Below are 25,001 nucleotides of genomic sequence, written 5' to 3'. Positions count from 1 at the left end.
ACTATACTCCAATAAAAATTAATTAAAAAAAAACAGATTTCTTGTACAGATTCTTAGTATGACCAATATAGCACTATTGTTTTGAATGTGTATGTTCTACAAAACAGACAATAAAATAATTTTTTAAAAAACCCTTGATGAATGTTTGCTTTCATCCCTCACAATCTCAGCCCAACTGGATGTAGAGGGAGGGGTGCTTTCACTGGGGACCAAAGTCATGATTTCACGATTTGGAAGCTGAGGCTCACCCGCGGCCATTTTGGGCCCCTCCTATCGCCAAAACAACAGACAGAGAAGGAGGCAGCTCCGTTATCAGATCTGATTCATCCCAGTGGGAATGCTACTGCACTGTGAGGGCAAGGAGGTTCTCTTTAGAGCTAAGAGATTCCTCATCACTAAAGAACTGTGGCCACCCAATGAAGATAAGACCTCTAAGACCTCCCGGCCCAACAAAGTGAAAATCTGGGGCATCCTACCAGGCAAAGAGGCTACCTAGACCAGGTGCTAAGAGGGTATAGAGAGAATATGGAATAGATGGGAAGGAAGACAGCAGTGGCTGCCAATGTAGGCCTGTGACAGCTATATAATTGGGGACCATAGCAGTTCATCTTCATATTAACTGTTTATTCCTTCCCTTTTATTCTCAGGCCCCTAGTTTTAGCTAATGGTACAGGCTGCAGGTAGGAGTATGTCTGTCTAGACATCTCTCAATGATGGCGTGTTAGCTGTTGGGGTCTTCTGTGTTTCCTATGTTGAGGACATGGGTTTCTCACCTGGATGAAGTACAAGTGTGGAGGCCAAGGGACCAAAGGAATGGACTGAATGGATACCTTCTATCTACCCCTCCAGGCCTCCTGTCCACCTTCCCCTAGGTGCCAGTGCCCTAGGAGGCTGACCAATCGCAGCTGAACCTGTGACCCCTGGCTTCCAGCTGAGTTCAGACAACATGAGGATTGGCAGGAAATCAGAGGGAAGAAAGGAAGTCAGAGAGTGAGGCAGGTATTTACTCTCCTGGTTTCCTCCAACCCCGCAGGGATGCGTGGACTGGCTTCCCTCGAGGTGAAGGGCCCTCCGCACAGGCTGCCTCGTCTCCGGTTCTGGTTAATTGCTTGTACATTTGCCCCACTAGACCCAGTTCCCCAAGGCAAGGCACCAGCCTCTATGCTGCCCACACATTTCTGACAAGTCTCTCTACTAAACCCACCTCAGGTTACCCAGTTTGAGTGTGCCATCTGTTTTTGCCATGACCCTGACTGATACAGTTCCTCTTTTAATGAGATTTTTCTTTCTGTGCTTTTTCCTAAAAAAAAAAAAAAATTAGGAATTTTTAATTAAAAGAAAAGTTTCCAAAAACAAAAAGAAAACTCATTTTGAATTTTTTTTTTTTTATGTTTTGGGGTGATAAAATTCTAAATAGCCCTGATTTGGATTGCAGTCTGCCAAATTACACTTTAAATAGCTTTGATTTGGAATTATATGCCCTAGAATCAAGGTTATTTACAAATCTATTTTGCCAAAATCAGAAACCAGGTTTGAGCTTCCCAGTCCTCTTATTTAAGGGAAATATTGTAACAAACTGAGCATAATTGTAGAAGGAAAGTATAGAAACATTTTTCTTGCCTGTGTAGATCTAATTTGCAAACCACAAATATTTAAGCCATTCATGTGTGCACATTTGCTCGGTTACTGCAGTTACTTCAATCAGAACCATAGTCCGCTCAGTGAGCTGCTGCCCAGCTGAGGATGCTAATTCAGCTCCCCGCTCTTGGTAGCTGAGTCAGACTTTTCTAAAGAATCTTTTAACAAGCTAGCCAAAGAAATTAGCACATTTCTCCTCAAAAATATTCAAGATCTGAATATAGGCAAAAATAAATACATCTCAGGATGGGATTTATGAAATAAGCATTCAAAAGAATGTGATATTTAATAAGAACAGGACTGAAATTATTTCTGTCATTCTTCCAGGCAGCAGTATACTTCAATAGTTTGTTCTTGGGATTATACACTTATAAAAACTATTTAATTACTGACTATATTGCTGCTTAGTCATAACTTCAAGGGTGTTTTTCAAACATCTGGATATGAAAATGTGATTCTTTTAGACTCAGATTTAAGAAAGCCCCCAAATATTAGAACAAGATGTTAGGTGCAAAGTACTTGCACAGCGTCAAGTGAGATAGACACTGAATTCAGAGAAGGAGCTGAGAGAGAGTGGTCAGTAATCAGGGTGAGGACCACTGCGTGCACACGAAGCTGGTAAAGGGGTCGTGAGATGCCCACTCTAACATACTAATATTCATTGCCAAAAGCAAGGGGTATAAGCTTTGCTGCATGTTAGAATCACTGGAGAGCTTTGAAAAATTTCCACCACTGGGTTTCACTCTATACAAATTAATTCAGAATGTCTGGAAGTAGGACCTAGCTGTCAGTGTGGTTTTTTTGTTTGTTTGTTTGTTTTAATCTCAGGTGATTCCTCAGTGCAGCAAAATTTGGCAACCACTGCCCTAGGGTTTGAGATAGCATAAGGACAAGATATCACCCATCCTTGACAAGACTAAAGGCAAAAATGTTTCACTGCAACTGATTGAATGAAGGGAGGTGATGAGGGGAGGCAAGAGTGCCTGCATTTTCTTCTGGATCAAGCAAAGCCTGCCACCCAGGAAGGGGTCTGCCCGGGGCCCATCTGGAAAAGGATCCAGCCCAACAGGGCTTCCAGCCAGGGTTGAGGCCACCCAGGATAAAGAGGCCTTGCACTGCTGAATGCAGAGCTGAGGGCAGGGCAGCTGAGTGGCTACCAGAGACCTTGTGTCAAGAGGACCACTCAGATCATCCTAGGGGTTAGCAAAGGTGCTTCTGCCTCTGATGCCAGATTACAACAGTCCATGTAAGCTGTCCCCATCCCTTTGCCTCTTCTCCCTCTCCACCCCTCTCCCAGTCACCAAACGTCAGCAAGCAACGGAAAAGGTCACAGAAAAGCTGGCAGAGAAGGAAGTTGGCCACCTCCTGCTTCCCACCGTGGCAGGATATGAAGCCAATGTGAGTCAGAGTGTGGAGAAACCTGAACTTGAAAGGACATTTGGAGGTTTGATTATTACAGAGATAGAAGTTTCAATTACTGAGAAGGGACTGTTCTTGGAACTAGAGATACAGAAAGGAATTTTATTATCTGAGAGTAACCCAAAGTTTGGAATTCTTTCCAAGATTTTATCTGAGGGTCAGGGAAAAATGAACTGGTAGCTGGGGGTTGAAAGGCAATGGACAAAGAATAAAGTTTGCTTCTGTTTTGTATCCTTTCAAACTCAGTTTGTTCAGTAAAATGTTTACCTCAATGTAGTTGCTGGTGCACCAGAAAGAAGGACTATAGGAAGATACTGTGACCCTCCAACCACCTGCTACATCATCAGATTCCAAAATTTAGGCATGTCTCTCTACCACATGGGAGGTACTTGCTCAGAAGGCCAGAGTCCTGATCTCTCTACTCCGCTGCTGCTGTCAGTCACCCACTCAGAAACTGGAACGTGCAGCAAACAACAAAAAGGCTGAAATTGACAAGGGTTCTTTACATCCTAAGAGATATAAGCTCCCCAAGAGGACCACTGAGGACAGAAACAGAGAGGGGGAGCATTTGCTAAAAGGGCACAGAGCCTGTCAACCTGGGGCCCTGAAGATTCTACAATAGTGCATCAAAGCCCCACTAAATGAAGGCCTGAATAGACCACTATTCAAACACTAATCACAGAAAATGCATTTAATAAAAGTCAACATTTGCTTCTGTAAAGGAAAATAAAAAAACTTATCAAATGAGGGAAAGGGTAAATTTTTAAACCTGATTAGGGATATCTACAAAATACCTACAGCATGCATCATATTTAATTGTGCTATTTAGTGCTGCTATAAACATTGGGGTGCTTGTATCTTTTCCAGTTAAGAGTTTTCTCCAGATATTTGCACAGGAGTGGGATTGCTGAATCATAGCAACTCTATTTTTAGTTTTTTTTAAGGAACATCTGTACTGTTTTCCATAGTGTCTATTATTTTCCTAGAAGGTCTATGGGCCCTTTTTATGTCTTATGGAAAATAATCCTTTTACTGCTATGTATAGAAATATGTTTCTATTATTTTCTTTGATTTTGTTTATTGTTTTTTTCTATCCAGAAACATTTGAGTTTTTGATGAGGTTCAATTTATCATTTTTCCCCTTTATAGCTTTACCAAGTAAGGATTAAATGCACTCACATTTTCTTATGGTAATATGGGGGTTCATTTTGTGATTGAAGTTTTTAAACTGTCTTCAATTTATTTTAATATAGGAGTCAGTAGGAATCAAAATTATATTTTTTGAATAGAAGTCAACACCAACCATTCTTGATTAATTTACCCCTTTCCCACTCAGGTGCCGAGCTACTACCTTTACCGATATTAACATCATATATATATGCATATACCTATGTCTGCTTCTGTTTTAATATCACTAGTTCCACCTGTTTCACTTCCTGTCAGTACATTTCTTCTTACATATTTATTGGAAACAACTTTTGAATGAGCTTGTGGTCTCATCACACATTTTTAAAAAAAAATACTTTCAGTAACATTAACTTTATAATAAAGTTGACATCTTTGCAAAATAAAGACTTATTTGTAGACTTAAAAGGAATTTGAAAGTTTCCTTCATACAAAACTTACTCATTTCTTATTAATTTCATTTCTAGACTTAAATCTTTTCTGTGGTTACTGGGTGATTTTTCTTCTTTAATTTTTGTCTAAGAATTCTTTGATTTGATGGCCTTAATCTTGAATCCATAGGCTTAGAAGACTTCTAAATTGCTTTTACTATTTTTTCAGTTAATTATCTTGGGTTGCATACTGTATGCTAATAAAGATAATTCATACACCTTTTTATAATTTTATTCACTTATTTCTTTTTCTTATCTGTTTACATATCTTAATAACCAGAATAATTTTAATTCTAAGTGGTGATAATGGATATCATTGTCTCATTGCTCAATTCAACATGAATATACCTAGAATTTTCAAATAAGCATTATTACTATATATTTAAATTCTAATCTATATCAGTATCTATCTGTTCCTATTTTAATTAGACTTAATTTTTACCAGGAATGGATGTTGAATAAGTTTCAAATGTATTTTCATCATTCATGATGATGGAGATAATCATATGATTCTCTCTTTTGATATATTAAAATGACAGATTATATCAATGTATTTCCTAATATCAAATGCTAATTGCATTACTGTTGTGAACTTCATTTAGTAATGGCGTATAACTCTTTTGTCGCACTAATTCTGAATGTTAATATTTTATTTCAAATTTTGTAACAATACCAGACTAACTAGCGGCTTGTCAAATTCTGACATAATCGTTTTTGCTGGGTTTATAAAAACAGCTTGAAAGATTTTTAATACATACACACATTCATACTCTGGATTTTGTAGCATAGTTTATGTAGCACTGATATTTCTAGTTTTTTAAATGTTTGGTCAGTTTCCACAATGAATATATCTCAGACTGTGTAAGTGAAAACTTGTGGGTGGTGGGCATGGGCGTGTTTTTTGTTTTCTTCTTTGTGTACCCAGACAAGTTTTGGCATCAAGTTCATTCTAATCTCATAAATGGGATGAAAAGTGTTCTCTCTTTGTTCTGTGAAGGAGTTTGGGATTATTTAGTATTTGACTGCTAGAACTTCCCTGGTCCTATTGTCATCTCATTGAAAACTGCTGATTGAATTTCAATTAACTATTGATTAAATCTTTTTAATGGTCATATCATATTACCTATCATTTCTTCCTGAATTGAAATAAACAAAATGCAATCACTTCTCACAGCTCCAGTGCTGCCATCCCATTTAGAGACAGCATCTTCTCTCATCTGGTTACTGCCTTCGTGTCTGTTCACTCTCCTTGTTTCTCCCTGTCTTCCCAGAGCAGTACTGTATCTGTCGTCCAACATGGTACTAGCTAGCCACATTTGGCTGTTGGGCACTTAAACTACGGTTAATGTGATTGGAAAACTGGCTCATTAAAGTTAAATTTAAGTTGTTTTTGTTTGTTTGTTTAACATCTTTATTGGAGTATAATTGCTTTGCAATGGTGTGTTAGTTGCTGCTGTATAACAAAGTGAATCAGCTATACCTATACATATATCCCCATATCCCCTCCCTCTTGCATCTCCCTCCCACCCTCCCTATCCCACCCCTCTAGGTGGTCACAAAGCACCGGGCTGATCTCCCTGTGCTATGTGGCTGCTTCCCACTAGCTATCTGTTTTACATTTGGTAGTATCTATAAGCCCATGCCACTTTCTCACTTAAATTTAAGTAACTGCATGTGTCTGGTGACAATAGAATTGATAGCACAGCCTTAGTGTCTTTCTCAAAAGAGAAGCCAGAATGAGCCTTCACAAATTTAAGTCTAATTAGAGGATGCCACTCTTCTGCTTGTATCTGTCGATGGCTGTGGATTGTAATAGGATTCAAAGCAAAAGGACTTGTGGGGCTTACAGCTTCCTAAGGACTGGCCTCATCACTGTCTCTGATCACATCTTTCATAAATCTTTACTGGCGTTACTCTTTCACTCTCCTCCCTTTTGCTCCAGCCATACTAGCCTTCTTGCTGCTCCTTGAACAAACTTGCCAGACACAGTCTCACATTAGGGCTTTTTCACTAACCGTTCCCTCCCCCTGGAACACTCTTCACCCCGATGTCTGCCTGGGCAGCACCCTCACCTCTTCAAGTCTTTGCTCCAATATCACATCCTCAATAAAAACTACCCTCACCTATCAGCATCCTTGATCCCTTTCAACTACATCCCTTGTAACTACATTTTCTTGTGTTTTTTAATAGCATTTATAATCTTCAAATGTATCATATAATTTTATGACTTATTGTGTTTGCTTTATTGTCTGTCTTTTCCCATCGATGGTCTGGGATGTAGGTGCCTCAAGGTCAGGATTTTTTGCTGTTTTGTTCACTGATCATCTCAAAAATCAAAAAGAGTTTCTGGTAAAATAATAGCTGCTTTAAAAGTATCTGTGGAATGAGTGAGTAAATAAGCATTTTTATCAGCTTTGTTTCCTATGAATTTATCTAATTCATGCCATTTTGTCATGGGGTAGATTTATTCATGATATCCTAAATTTGTCACCTGCTTAATCCCTGTTGCATCTGCAGTGTGCCTCTTTTTTCATTTCTAGTGTCTTGCTTATTTCTTCCTTCACTCTCTTTTTCTTAAGTTTTCCAGAGGTTTGTCTCTTAATAATCTTTTCAGAAAACCAACTTTTGGCTTTTTCAATACTTCTATTAGATTTTTGCTTTCTGTTTCATTAATTTCTGCTAATATCTTTATGTTTTCATCCTTATAGAGAGTTTTAAATTGAAAGATTAGCTTCTTACATTTTAGGATTTTTTCTAAAGTAAGAGTTTACAACAGTAAATTTCTCTCTAACTATATCCTTAGCTGTATCACATGTTTTAATAAAAAGTATTTTGAATATCATTCAGATTTAAGCAATTTCTAATTTTCTGTCTTTTTCTTGTAAAATCTTAAGAAGTTCTAGCTGTCAGGAAACTTGAAATTAATCTTTTGGTTGTTGTTTTCCAGACTAATTTCACTACATTCAGGGAATGATTCTATGTTTCCAATCGTTAGAAATGTTTTGAACATAGCTCTTTGGCCTTTATTTTGGTCACATTTCATAAATGCTTTATGGTTTCTTGAAAATAATGTGCATTTTCCAGTTGTCAGGTATAATATCCTATATGTGTCTATTACTAAGCCATATTAATTAGCCTAGTCATATTTCTGTGTCCTTATTGATTTTTGGTTACTTGATAATTTGTCAATTTCTAAGAGACGTATGTTAAAAATCGATTACACTTGTTAGATCTATTAATATCTTCTTGTCATTTTTTTTCTATTTACACTTTGTATATTTTAAAGTCACATTATTAGTTACATACATTTACCTTTATTATTAAGTAGTAAACATTTTAATCCTTAGTAATGATTTTTGATCAAACATCTATTTTTATGATATTAAAATAACATCTAGTTTCTCTCATTCATATTTACATGGTATACTATTCCTCAGTCTATAACTCTCAATCTTTTTCCTTATGTTTTAGATGTGTTATTGGGAAATAATATATATAAAGATTTTTTTTAATTGCTTTAACAATTTTTGTATTTTAGCTGGAGATTCTAGTTCACATACATTTAATATCACATTGATGTATTTGGATTACTTTGTTTTATTACATGCCTTGTATTTGTCCCACTTTTTCTACCTTCCCTCTTTTGCCTTTTTTCATTTTGAGAATTTTTGTAATATTATTTCATTATCTCATGTTTTTCCTTTATACCACATAGTTTATTATTCCAGTTCTAATATTTTCACAATTATCCTAAAGTTAATCAATGGTTTTATCTTCAGTTTTCAAATCCCAGTGTATAAAAGAGGTTTAACTACAATCACCTCCTTTCAACGTATATGCTATGCTGTCCAGTAGATCAGCTATTCATCATTCCCCCACTCTCTAAGCTAGTCATTTTATTTTTGTTTAATTAATTTTACCAATGTTTTTACCCATATCTTTGTTCATTATTCTGCTTTGCTTCTTAGACTTTTAGCGAGGCTTTCTCTCTGACGTACATTCCCTAGAATTTCCTTTAACGATGGTCTGATAGTGAACTATCACCTTTTGTCCTGAAAATGTCTTTATTTTACCCCAGTTCTTGAAACACATTTGTATTCAGTGCATAAGTTTGGCAGTTATTTTCTTTTACATAATAAAGATACAACTTTACTCATTCCTATTTGTGGGCTGTTGGCTGGAAGTGGGTCACTCTTGTAGGTAATCTCTATTGCTTTTTCAGTTGCTTTTAACATCTTATTTTCCTTTGATATTCTTTCGTTTCAATGTCAGGATAGTGATAAGAAGAAGACTTTTCACTATAAACTCTTTTTTGAAGAGGTATGAATTCTTTACTTGGACCTTTGTTTTAATTTTAGTAAAAAAAGGAATGGCTTTTAAATTTTATGAGATACCTTTTCAGCATCAGTGGATATGACTGTATTTTTTTCTCCTGTAATTTATGGATATAATGGATTATTTGATTCATACTTTCATATTTAACTACTCTTTTATTTCTGTATTAAAATCTACTTATAGTGTGTTTGTTACTTTTTGAATTCATTTCTGGGTTCTTTTGCTAACATTTTATTTTAAATGATCTGTTTTCTACTTATAATTGAGATTTTTTATAATTTACTTTAGATGCTATCATGATAAAATTTTACTATTAAAATTTTACTGGCTTTGTAAAATGAAGCAAAAAGATTTTGTATTTTCTTTATGGTCTAGGATAGTTTCAATAGCATTGTCAGTCTTTAATCGATTACTTAAAGTTCAGCTGTGAAAAGACCTGGTCCAGGTGTCCTCTTCACTGGGATCTTTTATTACCTCCTGAATTTCTTCTATTTTTATTGGTTCATTAAAAGTTTCACTTCCTCTTGGGTAATTTTGGTAATTTGTATCTTCCAGGAAATCATGCTATTTATCTTGGTTTTCAAAGTTGTTACCTTACACTTATATATATATCAGAGTTTCCAGATTTTTAAAAATCCTCCTTTATGTTACACTGTCTTTCTCATCCCTCATGGAGTCGACATATCTATTTTAAATCCTTTTGCTTTCCTCAATATACTGGCAAGTGGTGTATTTATTTTATCAGTATTTTCAAAGAAAAATTTGTGATGATTCATTACAAATGAACTGTGTTGTTGTTTGCCATTTCATCAATATTTGATTTTTCTGTACTGATTTCCACATCTTGATTTCTTTTAGTAAATTATGTTGTTCTTTCAAAATTTTTTATTACTTAAATTACTTTATTTTCCTTTTTTCTTCTTTAATAACAAAGGCATTTAACAGCAAGAATTTTCCTGTAACTACAGATTTTACTGTTGCATATAGTTCTGTATTAAGTAGCTTCTTCTTATTTGATTCTAAATAGTATGCCCTTAAGTGATGAGCATTGTTATCAGCCTATCAACCATAATCTTAACTATTAAGAGGTCAGGACTCAGAGTGATTTACAGTTTAAAACGCTTCTATACCAAAAGAAAAAGAAACAACTTTACAGTATGCTAATTAAAAATATATATGCTTTAAAAATCTGACCTGCTCTGGTTGGGAGGGACACAGCATAGAAAAATAATGTGCATCAAATTAATTACCATGTAATAATTTCAGACAAATCTGAATTCTCAAGAGTAAATACCAAACAAAATAAAACGGGGCTTTTTTTTTGTTTGTTTTTTTGCGGTACGTGGGCCTCTCACTGCTGTGGCCTCTCCCGTTGCGGAGCACAGGCTCCAGACGCGCAGGCTCAACGGCCATGGCTCACGGGCCCAGCCGCTCCGCGGCATGTGGGATCCTTCCGGACCGGGGCACAGAACCCATGTCCCCTGCATCGGCAGGTGGACTCTCAACCACTGCGCCACTAGGGAAGCCCGACAAAGTGTTTTTTAATTGATAAATGTTTACCCACCATTAAGAAGAGGTTGAAAATATTTGAATGACTGTATTTAAGTCCAGTTGTAGCAAACTTGTATTACAAAATTTTAGGAAGGAGACAAAATTACCGTAGGACTGTGTAACTAAAACACACTTCTCAGTCCTTTTCGCTGAATTAATAAAATAAAATAAAGCAAAAAAAAAAATCTAGGTATATAAAGAGGATCTTGAAAGTTGCCTAATTTTAGATTTCCCATTAATGCCAGTGTGTGGGAGCTGAGTTAGAACCGGTTTTATTTAGAAAAAGTGAAAGAACACGCCATGTTTGTAGTTCTAGTGTAATGGGTCAAATCTGTTCTATCTATACTCTTCCTTCCCCATTATATAATCTCATATTGCCACGACATACCTAGGAAAAAGACAATTGTATTTACTATTAAGCAAACTAGAATAATAACAAATTGCTTTTACTCCTCCAATTAGAAAGTACAGTGTAGGTGCTTCCCTGGTGGCGCAGTGTTGAGAGTCCGCCTGCCGATGCAGGGGACGTGGGTTCGTGCCCCGGTCTGGGAGAATCCCACATGCCGCGGAGCGGCTGGGCCCGTGAGCCGTGGCCACTGAGCCTGTGCGTCCGGAGCCTGTGCTCCGCAGTGGGAGAAGCCACGGCAGCGAGAGGCCTGCATACCGAAAAAAAAAAAAAAAAAAAAGAAAGTGCAATGTCAAAGAAAGTTAAGTAGGAGATAATACATGAATAAAAATATAAGCAAGGGAGGGTGGGAGGGAGGGAGACACAAGAAGGAAGAGATATGGGAACATATGTATATGTATAACTGATTCACTTTGTTATAAAGCAGAAACTAACACACCATTGTAAAGCAATTATACTCCAATAAAGATGTTAAATATATATATATATATGCAAAAACATGAAAGTTATTAAAGAAAACAGGTTGAAAAAGGTTATATGACAAATACCTAAAGGTAAACAGATGTTTCGATATTAGAAAACTAACATAATAGTAATATTAGTGTCCATGGAAGCCATGTGTGATTGTCCTTAGAGATGGAGAGATGGTATATGTAGAGGTGAGGGATATAAGAAAATTAAATCTCTCTTAGCAGGAAGGAAGCTGATAAAACTGTAAACTGAATAAGTATGCAAAAGTATGATAGGTATGCTATTTAGGAATATAAAGTTAAATACCAGAAGAAACAGCTACACGTGTTGAATGTAGTTGCCACAGAGGAGCAGGAATCAAGAGTGGGAAGGAATAAATTAGGAGACACCTTTCTTCTTTTATAAGCCTAGTAATTCAATTTGACTTTTTAAAAATATGTACAAGTATTGCAGTGTTAAAAATTAAATGAAAAGATTCAAAAGACATATGGAGCATAACTTCAATTATGTATTTATGTGTATACACACACACGCACACTCATGCATTAAAAATGCTATCAGATAAATGATGACATGCTCACAGTTTTATCACAGAATAGTAGAATTATGGGAAATATATTTTATTCCTTTTACTTTTTGTATTTTGAAAATGTTCTCTACTGCTTAAAGACATGTTTATATCTAGAAAAAAAGGTTTTAAATTAAATCTGCCCAATACATGCACGCACCGTATTAAGTGCTAGGGATGCTAGGCTGTATAAGAGGCAAGCAACCACCAGTGAAGATGGTACCTAGATTGGTGTCTCCAGATGATTGAGAGGCAACTCAACTGCTCGCCGCCTCTCACCAGCCTTTCAATCCATTTACTGTCTTGCCTTATTTCTTTGTACTATGTTACTCCGAGGGTGAGCGGAGGAGGTCACCAACTGTGTCAGTACTAGATTAAGGGAGCAAAGGCAGAAAGTTCTTGAGAATCGTTGTGTGTTACACACTTTCAAATTGTTCATATTTCTACCCATAAAGCTGTGCTGGCTACTCATATTCTAAGGCAAGAAGAACACCTCTACCACAATGCATTATTTATGTAGGAAGATATTTTGTGGTAATATTAATTTTATATGAACTTCCCATGTTTTAATCATTTTATTCTTAAATATATGTTCATCCAAATGATTGCTTTTATGTGAGATGCTCATTGTATTTGCTTTTATTTCTTATTGGGTGTAAGATACTTTTAGGTAAATATCATGAAAATCAAATCCTTACATTATAAGAAAAAAGGAGTGTAACAGAGAAACAGATGGCTAATGGGCTGTGACTCGTCACAAATGGGTTCCAAGTTGCAAAACAAAAAGCTATCAGCAAATAGGAAAATGTACCTGGACAAAGGCCAATTGCCTGGAGTTAGTACACAGGCTGATTTTAGACCATTTCAATTCTTTTTTTCCTGAATGACATGAAAAATATGATAGAGTCACTTTGCTGAAAACAACTGAACAAGACTCGCAGATGCATAATACTTCAGACCATGAACTCCAACTTGGTCCAATCACAGATAAATTTATCATGGCTACAGAGAGGTTATTGTAGCTACAAGTCCTGTTCTCCCCTCTGTGATAACTAGTGAATGGAAGAGGGCCAGGTTTGCAGTGTAATCTACTCAAGCATGTGTTTTCAGATAATTTTTTTGAATTAGAGGATTCTTCTATAATTTAATTTCTTTTCCTTTTCATACTCTTGACAAATGCCTTTACAAAATCTCTTAACAAGTGATTCTATGCATTGTTTTGAAGTGTTTCTGCTATGATGGTGAATAGTTGTATAGCAATAAGAAACACAAGCGGTCCACCCAGTGGGCAGGGTAAAATGAGCTATAATCCTGGCTTGGTAACAGTAGCGCCACTGTGTATCAAGTATGAACTAATCCCCTGAAGAATGTGCTCTGAAAGGTGTGGGTCAGATAGAGAATTTATAGATGGAGGCTGAGAGCCATTTCAGGACAGCTTCAGAAGCCTGAGACTAAGTTGAGAAAATGAGTCAAGAAACAGTCTGTAGTTGGAAATCACAGATGTGATCATGGGCTCTACAGAAAAGTGAGTGAGTCCAGGTAAACAGTCAGCTTTACCCACTCCCCAGATAGTTTGTGTACAGTTGAAATGTATATAGGTCTTCCTCTTTCCCCTAACAAAGCTCCTTAGTCACTGAAAATGGAACTTGTCTTCGTGGCTGGGTCTTTTCTCCCATCCTCCATCTTTCTCAAAGCAACTTGTGCCTGGAGGGGGCGAAATGGATGGGAAAACCTGCAAGGTTTGCTGTCACTAATTCTGAGTGAGGGGGAGGAAGCTAGGAGGAGTGCGGATTGGGCCCTTGCCCGGACAAGCACATAGAGACAATAGGCCCCTCAAGATGTACCTCCCAGGTGGCCAGAAACCCCTGGGTTCCAAGGACACCAATGATGGGGGGAGAGAGGGAAGGATTTGTGAAAGGTCTCCATGTCCTTGGAGGCCAGCTGGTTTGAACAAAGTCACCCCCGGAAATTTTCCCAAGTTTATGATTTTATTATTGTCGTGATTGTTTCATTATTTTCCTACAATAGTAACAGGTTAACAGTTGAAAATGTAGATTTATTTTAAAAGTATTAAAAAGGCTGTAATTGCCATTAATAAATCCCCAATCCGGATGTGATCTTGTCACTGATGTCCCTGTTCCTGAGAAAGAACAGGCTGTCATGATCCAAGGTCTGGCACCCAGCTTGGCAAGAGGCCACAGCCCCTCCTCCCCAAACACAGGTGCCCCCACCAGGAGCCCAGGACCTGGCTAGAATGCACCACTTCCAGGTCTAATATTTCTACTTTGAGAAGAGTTGGAGTTGTGACCCCATATTGAATAGCCTTTATTTAAAATGCATACTTAGAGGAGTGATCTTTGGAGGAGCTGTAGTCCTGTGAAGCCCAGAGCTGAGGGATGCAGCTGGAACAACATAACCATACTGGTTGGGCAAGTTTTTCCATCTGATCTTTTCTCCCTGTCTCTGGTACAGATGGGGCTTTTAAATGCCAGACAAAACAAGTAAAGGACAATTCTAAACCACAGGTCATTTACTTTGGCAAATCCTGCACGCCTGTCACACCTGTAAGTGGAGATGATTCCTAATAATCATAGTTATTATGTATTGAGTGTCTTACGTGAGGCAGGCAGAGTTTTACATGCCTTCACTCCTTAACCTTCACAGCAGTCCTATGAAATAGGAGTTGTTATTAACACTGCTCCACAGATGGAGAGAGAGAGGGGTACAGAAGATGAACTCGCACAAGGTCACATAGGTGGTATGTGTTAAACGTGGGACTCAGTTCCTGACAATTCACTTTAAGAGCCCAAGCTCATAACCATTATAGTGTATACCTCATTTTCAGCCAAAATGTTCTGAGCACCCTCACACTTAAGAAATTTAGAGTCTTGTTTGTTGTTTTGCTCCTGTGATTAACAATTAGGGAATTATCTTTCAACACATTGACCTAATCTCTAAATTATTAAGACAATATTTTTTTTTTTACTTTACAGCAAAAAATTGTATCTCAGATTGATATTTTCTTCTCATCCAAGGAAATGACATGTTCTCTTTTTTTATTACCAATTTCAATTTTTTGTTTCTGCATGGTTTGTTGTTCAATTAACTATTAGGATCTTACTGGTTTACTTCTCTTTTTGCATAAACTCTTTATAAATTATTATATAGTTATTAACTCTTCACAGCATTTGAGGGAAATATTTTTCCAAATGATTCTTTGCCTTCAACGTTTGGATGATTTCATGTACAGACAATTTTAGTATTTTATTTAGTCAAAACAATCTTTCCCGTAGTAATTTCTTCCTTTGTTCTATGAGTCTTTCTAAATTGGATAAAGAGATAATTATTAGACCAGACTATTCAAAGTGTGGTCTGCTGACCAATGTCAGTCTAAGAACTGGTAGTTACCTGTCAGTAGCAGAAATTGAGAACCATTTAGAAACTTCTATAGCAATATGACAGAGTGGTTTTATGTCTACTGAGTCTAATAATTTAAAAATAGGGTTTATATTTTTTGTGTTTTTAAATTCAGTTTTTCTAATAACTCATTTTAACACATTTTTAAAATAATTGTCCATGACATATTGGAGGAAGTGTGATGATGATTGATCTATATTTTCTCCCATTTTTAGCACTTGAAGAAGGAAGGCAGCATAAAAAAGAGGTTTGTTTTTTCTTATTTTTGTTTTATTTATGTACATACATAATTTAAATACATAGGAAAATTTATTTTATATACGTTATAGCATATATTTAAATATTATTTTAAAAATTTCAGAGCAGCAAAATGGTGGACTGGGACACTCCAAGCTCTTACTCGCTAACAGAAACATCAAAAAAACAACCAAAAGTTGTCAGAACAAACTTTGTAGAAGCTCTAGAAAACAGTCAAAGGTTCACACCCAACAAGCAAGTGCCCAACCAAGAAAAAGCCATCTTCAAGATGGCAGGAAAGTTTTGTGACATTTTTACTCATCTTTGTACCACCCCCTTTCCAGTGCAGTGGTGACCTTTGTCTTGTTCAGACAGCAGCCTAGTTCCCAGATCCACACCACTGAACCAGAGGCAGCAGATCAGACTTTACTTGCAAATTATTGTGTACATCTGTTCTAACTTTTCTGGAGAATACTTGAAGGAATGACATAAAATACTCATCTCTGCTTTGCATGACTTGAACTGTAAGCAGGAAAAGTAAAGGGCACTGTCTCTAAAAGTTACAAGGTAGTCATCACAATCTCACAGGCATCTGGGCAAGTGATAGTGGGTGGAGATATACAATAGGCCATCAAAGGCCCAGAAATGAAGCTGGGGCAAATGGTTTGGAAAATTTAGGACACTCAAAAGCAGCCATGTATACAGAGGAATTTTTAAAACCACATGCTCAGAGAAGACATATGCTCAGAAAATTACAGCAAAGACCTTAAGCTTTCCCTTTGGGATAATGTCTATCTAAGCTCAGAGCAAGCTTACCTAAGTGATTAAGAAGTGTCCCAGCATGGAGTCAACCTTCAAAGAATGGAGAGGTGACCATTCTTTCTAGCTTTTAATTTTTTGACATCTTTGTTTATTTGTCTCAGCACATGGCATTAAAGAAAACCTCTGTCAAACATGAGCATGAGCTAAAGGAATAGAGATCTCAATGGTCAGTCATGACAAGAAATAGCCATTGTAAAAATAGTTTGGATAAGTCTCAAGAGGACTAGTACAGCCTTCAATAATCAAAAACAACAACCAAATAAGCAAATCCTGGGGAATGGGGAGAATCTGATTTCCAGAGTTACCACATTATAATAGTGTGAAATAAAATTCATATTTTACGGCAAGACAAGAAGAATTTAAACATAAACATTTTTCTCTGCCCTTTAGCCTCCTCTCTCCCCTCTACTATGCGTTGCATATCTGCATTATGCATCTACCAAAACTCCCCCATCACCAGAAATACTTGGTCAATAATAAAGAGCAACATTCTGGCACCAAGACAACACTTAAAGAGATAACATTCCTTCTTAATCTTGTAAGGGGTCATGATGACCCATGACCCACTACTCACTAGACTGTATAAACTATAAGTAATACATTATTTAATATATAGCCCTCTGTCTCAAAAATTTATATAACTGTGCTTTGACTTCTAATGAGAACAGTTCTCAGAGCTTTCTGAGAGGCTCTTCCTGGGTTATATCTTCAATTTGGCTCGAATAAAATTTTCCCTTCCTTTCTTAGATCAACTGATTTAATTTTTTCATTCACAACAGACAAATGTCCAATTTTTAACTAAAAAAATCACAAGACATACATTGAAAAAGGAAAAGATGACTCATTTAAAATTTCAAAATAAATTCAAAGTAACCATGCTGAAGGAAGACTAGATGTCATATACACTAGACAAAGACTTCACAACAACTATCTTAAATATGCTCAAAGAGCTAAGATAGAATGTGGACAGAGAAACAGAGGAAATCAGGAAAACAATATGTGAACCAATTGAGAATATAAACAAAGAGATACAAATTATTACAAAAACAAGCCAAAGAAAAATTGTGGAGCTGAAAAGTATAATAACTAAAATTAAAAATTTACTATAGGGATTCAACAGCAGATTTGAGAATGCAGAAGAAAAAAAAGTTTACTTGAAGATAGGACAACTGAAATTATCAAGTTTGAGAAACAGAAAGAAAATACAGACTAAAGAAAAGTGAACAGAGCCAAGGGGACTTGTGGGACACTGTAAGTAGATCAACATGCACATTATGGTAGTCCCAGAAGAAGAAAAAGAGAAAAGGGCAGAAAGACTATTTGAAAACATATGGATGAAAAATTTTCCATATTTGATCAAAAATATAAATCTACAAATCTAGGAAGTTCAGTGAACTCCAAGCAGATGAACCCAAAGAGACTCACACTGAGAAACAATATAATCAACATATCAAAAGACAAAGAGAGAATTCTAAAAACAACAAGAAAGAAGTCATCTGTAATGTATAAGGAGTCCTCAATAAAATTACCATCTGATTTCTCATCAGAAATCTTGAAGGTCAAAAGCAGGGGAATGGTGTATGTAAAGTGATGGGAAAAAAAGGTCATTCAAGAATTGTAAATCTGACAAAATTTTCCTTCAAAAATGATGGATAAATTAAGACATTCCCAGATAAACAAAAGTTGAGCACATTTATTACACTAAAAGACCAGTACAGGGGGTTACTTCAGGTTAAAATAATAAAGGGGGTACTTCAGGTTAAAAATGAAAAAAGGCTGGCAGTAACTTGAAGGTATATAAAAATATAAATATCCTCAGTAAAGGTAAATACACAGGCAATGTAAAAGTGAGTAATATTGTAATTTTGGTTCATAACTCTACTTTTTACTTTGTATAAAACTTAAAAGACACATGCATAAAGATAACTGTAAATCTATGGATTTGGACACACAATGTATAAAGATTATTTTTGATATCAATAAAATAAAAGGAGAGGAATGGAGCTATATAAGAGAATTTTTATATACAGTTGAAGTTAAGTTGGTATTAATTCAACTTAGATTCATATTTTAGAATGCTATATGTAATCCCCATATTAACCACGAAGAAAATATTCACACAAAAGAAAATGAGAAGGAAATCAAAACATGCCACTACAAAACTCAACTAAACAGAAAAGAAGGCAGGAATGGAGGAAATGATGAATAAAAAGACTGAAGACATACATAAAACAACAATATAGCAGAAGTCCTTGTCAGGAATTACTTTAAATGTAAATGTGTTAAACTCTCCTATCTAAAGGCACAGATTGGGGAAAAAAAGATTAAAAAAAATTATTATCCAACTATATGCTGTCTATGACAGAATCTAGGTTTAAAGCTGAATGTGAAAAGGTGGAAAAAGATATTCCATGCAAATAGTATCCAAAACAGTACTGAAGAGGCTATACTAATATCAGACAAAAGAGACTTAAGCCAAGAACTGTTAAAAGAGACAACTAGGTTATTATATATTGATATAAGGGGTCAATTCACCAAGAAGACATATCAATTACTAGTTTGTGTGTATATATATATACACACACAGCAAAAAATGTACGAAGCAAGCACTGACAGTACTGATGAGAGAAATAAACAGCTCTACAATACCAGTTGGAGACTTTAATATCCCACTTACAATATTGGATAGAAAAACCAGACAAATAATCAATAAGGAAATAGAGAACTTGAATAACACTACAAATCAATTGGACCCAACAAACAAATATAGAACACTTTCTCAACAATAGTGGAATATACATTTTTCTCAAATGCACATGTTAGGCCACAAAACAAGTCTTAATAAATATAAAAAGATTGAAATCATACAAAGTTATCTTTTCACATCACAGTGGAGATCAGTAAGAGGAGAAATATAGGACAATTCACAAACATTTGGAAATTAAACAACACATTATTAAACAAACAGTGGGTCAAAGAAGAAATCACAAGGGAAATTAGAAAATACCTTGGAGAAATGAAAATGAAAGCACAAAATGCCAAAACTTATGAAATGCAGTGAAGGTAGTGCTAAGATAGAAATGTATAACTTAATCTTGTACATTACAGAGGAAGCAATGTCAAATCAATAACCAAACTTTACACTTTAAGAAACTAGAAGAAGTAGAGCAAACTAAACACAAAGCCAAGAGAAGGAAAATAAAGATTACAGTGGTGATAAATACAATGGGTAATAGAAGAACAATAGAGAAAATTAATGAAACCAAAAGTTGCTTTTTCAAAAAGATCAAAAACATTTTTAAAACTTTAGAGGCTACCCTGGTGGCACAGTGGTTGGGAATCTGCCTGCCAGTGCAGGGGACGCAGGTTCAAGCCCTGGTCTGGGAGTATCCCACATGCTGTGGAGCAACTAAGCCTGTGCACCACAACTACTGAGCCTGTTCTCTAGAGCCCGTGAGCCACAACTACTGAGCCCACGTGCCACAACTACTGAAGCCCATGTGCCTAGAGCCCGCGCTCCACAACAAGAGAAGCCACTGCAATAAGAAGCCCACACACCGCAACAAAGAAGAGTAGCCCCGGCTCACCGCAACTAGAGAAAGCCCCTGCACAGCAACAAAAGCCCCAACACAGCCAGCATAAATAAATAAATAAATAATTTTTTAAATTTTAAAAATTAAAAAAAAACCATTTATAAGACTTTAGCTAGATGGACTAAGAAAAAAAGGGAGAAGGCTCAAATTCAGAAATGGAAGTGGGGACATTACTACCAATTTTACAGAAATAAAGAGTATAAGAGTTCTGTGAACAACTGTACACCAACAAATTGGATAATCTATATAAAATGGACACACAATCTATCACAATTGAATTATGAAAACAAAGAAAATCTGAATAGACATATAACTAGTAAGGAGATTGAATCAGAATCAAAAAAAGTCTTTATGAAGAAAAGTTTTGGATCAGATGGCTTCAATGGTAAATTCTACCAAACACTTAATGAAGAGCTAAAATCAATTCTTCTCAAAATCTTCCAAAAAATTGAAGAGGAAGGAGCACTTCCAAACTCAGTCTATGAGCAAACATTATCTTGACACAAATACTACCATACCAATTTCAGCAACATATTAAAACAATTATAAACTGTGACCAAGAGGGTTTATTACTAGCATGTAAGGATGGTTCCGTATATAAAAATCATTCAATGATTTTTTTTTTACCACATTAATAGAATGAAGGGAAAATACTCCTTTATTCTAGGAGTTTTGATTGCTGGCTTACATGGCAAGAGTAAGCTTAGTTTTGTAATAAAGAATCATGCAGTATTCCAAAGTGGCTATACTATTGTGCATTTCTTTAAATGTTTGGTAGAATTCGCCAGTGAACACATCTGAGCCTGATGCTTTCTGTTTGGGGTGGTTGTTAACTATTGATTCAATTTATTTAATAGATATAGTTCTATTCAGATTATTTCTTCTTGTGTGAGTTTTGGCAAAATGTGTCTTTCAAGGAATTGGTCCATTTCATCTAAGTTATCAAATTTGTGGGCATAGAGTTTTTCATAGTATTCCTTTATTATCCTTTTAACATCCATAGGATCTGTAATGATGTCCCTCTTCCAGTTCTTGTATTAGTAATTTGTGTTATCACCCTTTTTTCTTAATTAGCATGGCTAGAGTCTTATCAATTTTATTGATCTTTTCATAAAAACATCGTTTGATTTCATTGATTTTCTCTATCGATTTCCTCTTGTCAATTTCATTGATTTCTGCTCTAATTCTTTTTTTTCCAAGCCAACCCAAAATGGAATTTTATTTTAAATGCTTTGTCATAGAAACAATTTGCAGAAAATATGTCTTGTTAAGCCAGTATCTAGTTAATGCTACATGCAATTTCCACCACCATCTATATGTAGTGCCATGCTTAGTAGAAATAATACATTTATGTGTTTCTGTTTTTCTAGGATTAGAAGGTACAAAAATGTAGTTCTTCATCTTTCACATTTTACTTCACCCAAATATTCTATCAAATAACCAAGATTCCAAATTGTTACAAACAAAGTGAACAATGTTTCCATGGCATTTATGGTAACTATCAATCTATCACCATATTAACATTTACAGGAAGTCTGAGAATCTAACTTCATGCTTTAACTGGCAAAGATTTATATTTCCATTTTGCAAAAAATTATCAGGTTTAAAAATGCAATTTATTCATGATCCGTTTTGTACAATACAGCATGCATTCCTAATTATAAAGGAAACTTGAACATAATGTGATACTTTATTTTCCAAATCTAAATATTGTTTTTCAAAAGTCTTTGCATCAGTTTGAATATATGAACACTGAGGAACTTACGAAATAAAAATCTACTGATAATTGTTAGCACAATTATATACAACTATCTTAAATACCATTACATAAAATATTTTTATTTAGAAATACAACATTTGTTTTCCTTTCTCACCTTGTATTAAACAATTTTATCTAGGCTCTTGACTTGCAGTACTGGCATCAATCATATAGCCAATTTTTGCATCATCTAACACAGTTTTTGCATTTAAAAATATACAGATAGCTCTGTTTCCTTATGATGCTTTCACAAAGAAATCAAATCCTAAACCACATATCTAAATGTTACTAAAATTTATACCAGTTCCCCAAGCCTCCCAGTACTTAGTTGGCATGTGTTTGGTACATACACATCAGTTTGTTGCTTTTAAAGGTGAAATTTTACAGACTTGTTTACCATCATATAGAGACAATTACAATTGTAAACTTCATGTTAAATGTTTTATCTAATTTGATAGTATTTCCATCAGCTGAGTCTTCTAATCAACGATATGTTGGGAAATATTTAAAACAGGCTCTGGCAGTGATGGGAAGTTCAAATCCTGATTTGTACCATTTTCCAATTTCCATAGTGTAAATACTCCTACTCTGGTTAATTTTAAGCTACCAACTTGAAGTCAACTGTCTTGCAAACTTCCTGAAATTTTAACAGTGGGCCCTCCTGAGCCAGTGTGAGCGAAACCCACAACACCAATTAAAAAAAAACCACAAACATCTTTCTACCTACAAATCTGGTTCTTTTCCACTTAGCACTCCCAGGTTTTTGTCTTTAATCTGGGTTACTCCACAGTCTCCATCTTTACTGGCTGCTTCTCTTCAATACAAACTCACCTATATTTACTAAAATCTCTCACTCAGTCCCAGCTTAGGCTCATTTTAACAAAAATAATTTTCATAATATTGACATTGACAATATTCAACCTCATGTTAATTCCAAAGCTTAGTGAAAGTTTTGTTCTAATCATTTACATTGCTCTCCGGTCACTAATTACCATTCCATGGCCAAATATGAAGGTTCTTTTGCAGTTTTCCCAACTCATTTTATGAGACCAGTATTATCCTGACACCAAAGACAGTACAAAAAACCAAACTGACCCCTCTGCAAAAACCACTATGCAAAGTTGATTTAACATTTGAAAATCAAATTAAATCCATGATTCCAACATGCTAAAGAAAATTATTTGAGAAAATCCAACACAATAAAAACTCTCAGAAAGTTACAGAGGAATTACCTCAACTTGATAAAGAAAATCTACAAAAAAACAAAAAAACCTCTAAACACAACATCCTACTTAATAGCAAAAGACACAAAGCCTTCCCTCTAAAACTGGAAACAAGGCAAGGAAGCGCTCTCACTACTCTCATTCTCCTCACTACAGGAAATTCCAGCTACTACAATAGGCAAAAAAAGACATAAAAGGCACAAAGATAGCAAAGGAAAAAATAAAGCTCTCTCTTTGCAGGTGTCCATGATTATCTGTGTAGACCAACCCAAGTAATCACCAAAAGAAAAAAACAAGAACAAGTAAGCGAGCTCTGTGAGGTCACACAATACAAGATAAACCACAAAAATCAATCGCATTTCTATATATTAACATAAAACAATGAAGAAAATAACGTTCTTATATTTTAGAGATAAGTACTGATATATTTACAAACAAAATAACAATTTCTGATATTCATTTCAAAACAATGTGCTGATGAGGACGGGGTAGGGATATACATAAAGCAAGACTGGTCCTAGGTTGCTAGTAGCTGAAGTTGGATAATATAGAAATCTTTATAAGCACTAACCTCTCTTGTTCCGCTCTTCTCTAAGCGTGGTCCTTACCCCGGCAGCACCGTCCTCCCTCGGAACTTGTTAGAAGAGCAAATGCTCCGCCCCCAACCTATTTACTTGGAATCAAAGACTCTGCACGTGAGGCCCATTACTCTGGGACTTAACAAGCCCTTCAGGTGATTCTGATCCAGGCTAATGATTCCAAACCGCGGCATGTGAACTGCTCTCACCTGAAGATGTTACCGAACCAAACTTGGGTCCGCTTGCCCACGCGCTGTAAAGCCTATCTACTGACACTGGGTTCTGGTGAAGGAAAGTGCAGCGTTCACTGAAGGGCATCAAGCGAGGAGGCCAGGACAGCTAGTGCTTAAAAGACCCAAATTCCCCGAAGGCTTTCAGGGAAAAGCTTTTAAAGACAGGGTGAGGGAGAGGGGTTTGGGGGTGTGTGATCCGCTCATAGACATTCTTCTGAGAGGCTGGTGGTGAGGTAATCAGGAGTCAAGATCGTCAAACTTTAGGTCCCAACCGGTCTGGGGTCTCCGTGCTTGTGGGCAGCAGACAGGTAACCTCTTCCACCTGGCGGGGGTTTCAGTCTCATGTGACAGAAAGACTGCTTGGTGCTGGATGTGTCATCAAATGAAGCTGGATGTCTGCCATCGTAAAACTTGGCCGCTTCAGTAAGTTTGGTGGTCATCAGAGATATGTCTATATAGGGATGCTTCATAATTGTGTAAATCTCCTATAATGGAAGAACTTAAAGAATACTTTATTCTTGGGCTTCCCTGGTGGTGCAGTGGTTGAGTCTGCCTACCGATGCAGAGGATACAGGTTCGTGCCCCAGTCCGGGAAGATCCCACATGCCGTGGAGCGGCTGGGCCCGTGAACCATGGCCGCTGGGCCTGCGTGTCCGGAGCCTGATGTAGATTGCTGTAGTTTCTCTCTCTTCCTCTTCTTTTTCTTACCCTTTCAAAAGAGAGCGGTGTTGGGCTTCCCTGGTGGCGCAGTGGTTGGGAGTCTGCCTGCCGAGGCAGGGGACAAGGGTTCATGCCCCGGTCCGGGAGGATCCCACATGCCGCGGAGCAGCTGGGCCCGTGGGCCATGGCCGCTGGGCCTGCGCGTCCGGAGCCTGTGCTCCGCAGCGGGAGAGGCCCCAACAGTGAGAGGCCCGCGTACCGCAAAAAAAAAAAAAAGAGCGGTGTGTGTGGTGAGTCTGGCCTCCAGCCGCTGGGCCCAACGCTGACGCCCCCGTTCGTACTCCTCTGCTCTAATTCTTAAGAAAAAAAAGGTACAAACTTAGATATGATTTTAGATCTTTTTTCTTTTGTAATGTATGCACTCATCACAGAATCAGTATTAATAATTGCCAAAAAGTAGAAACAATCAAAATAT

This window comes from Aethalodelphis obliquidens, unplaced genomic scaffold (genome assembly GCF_003676395.1).
Source record: "Aethalodelphis obliquidens isolate GAN/ISIS:26980383/991018 unplaced genomic scaffold, ASM367639v1 scaffold27, whole genome shotgun sequence".
Lineage (NCBI taxonomy): Eukaryota > Metazoa > Chordata > Mammalia > Artiodactyla > Delphinidae > Aethalodelphis > Aethalodelphis obliquidens.
The sequence above is the reverse complement of the archived record's forward strand: the minus strand, read 5'-3'. Positions refer to the sequence as shown.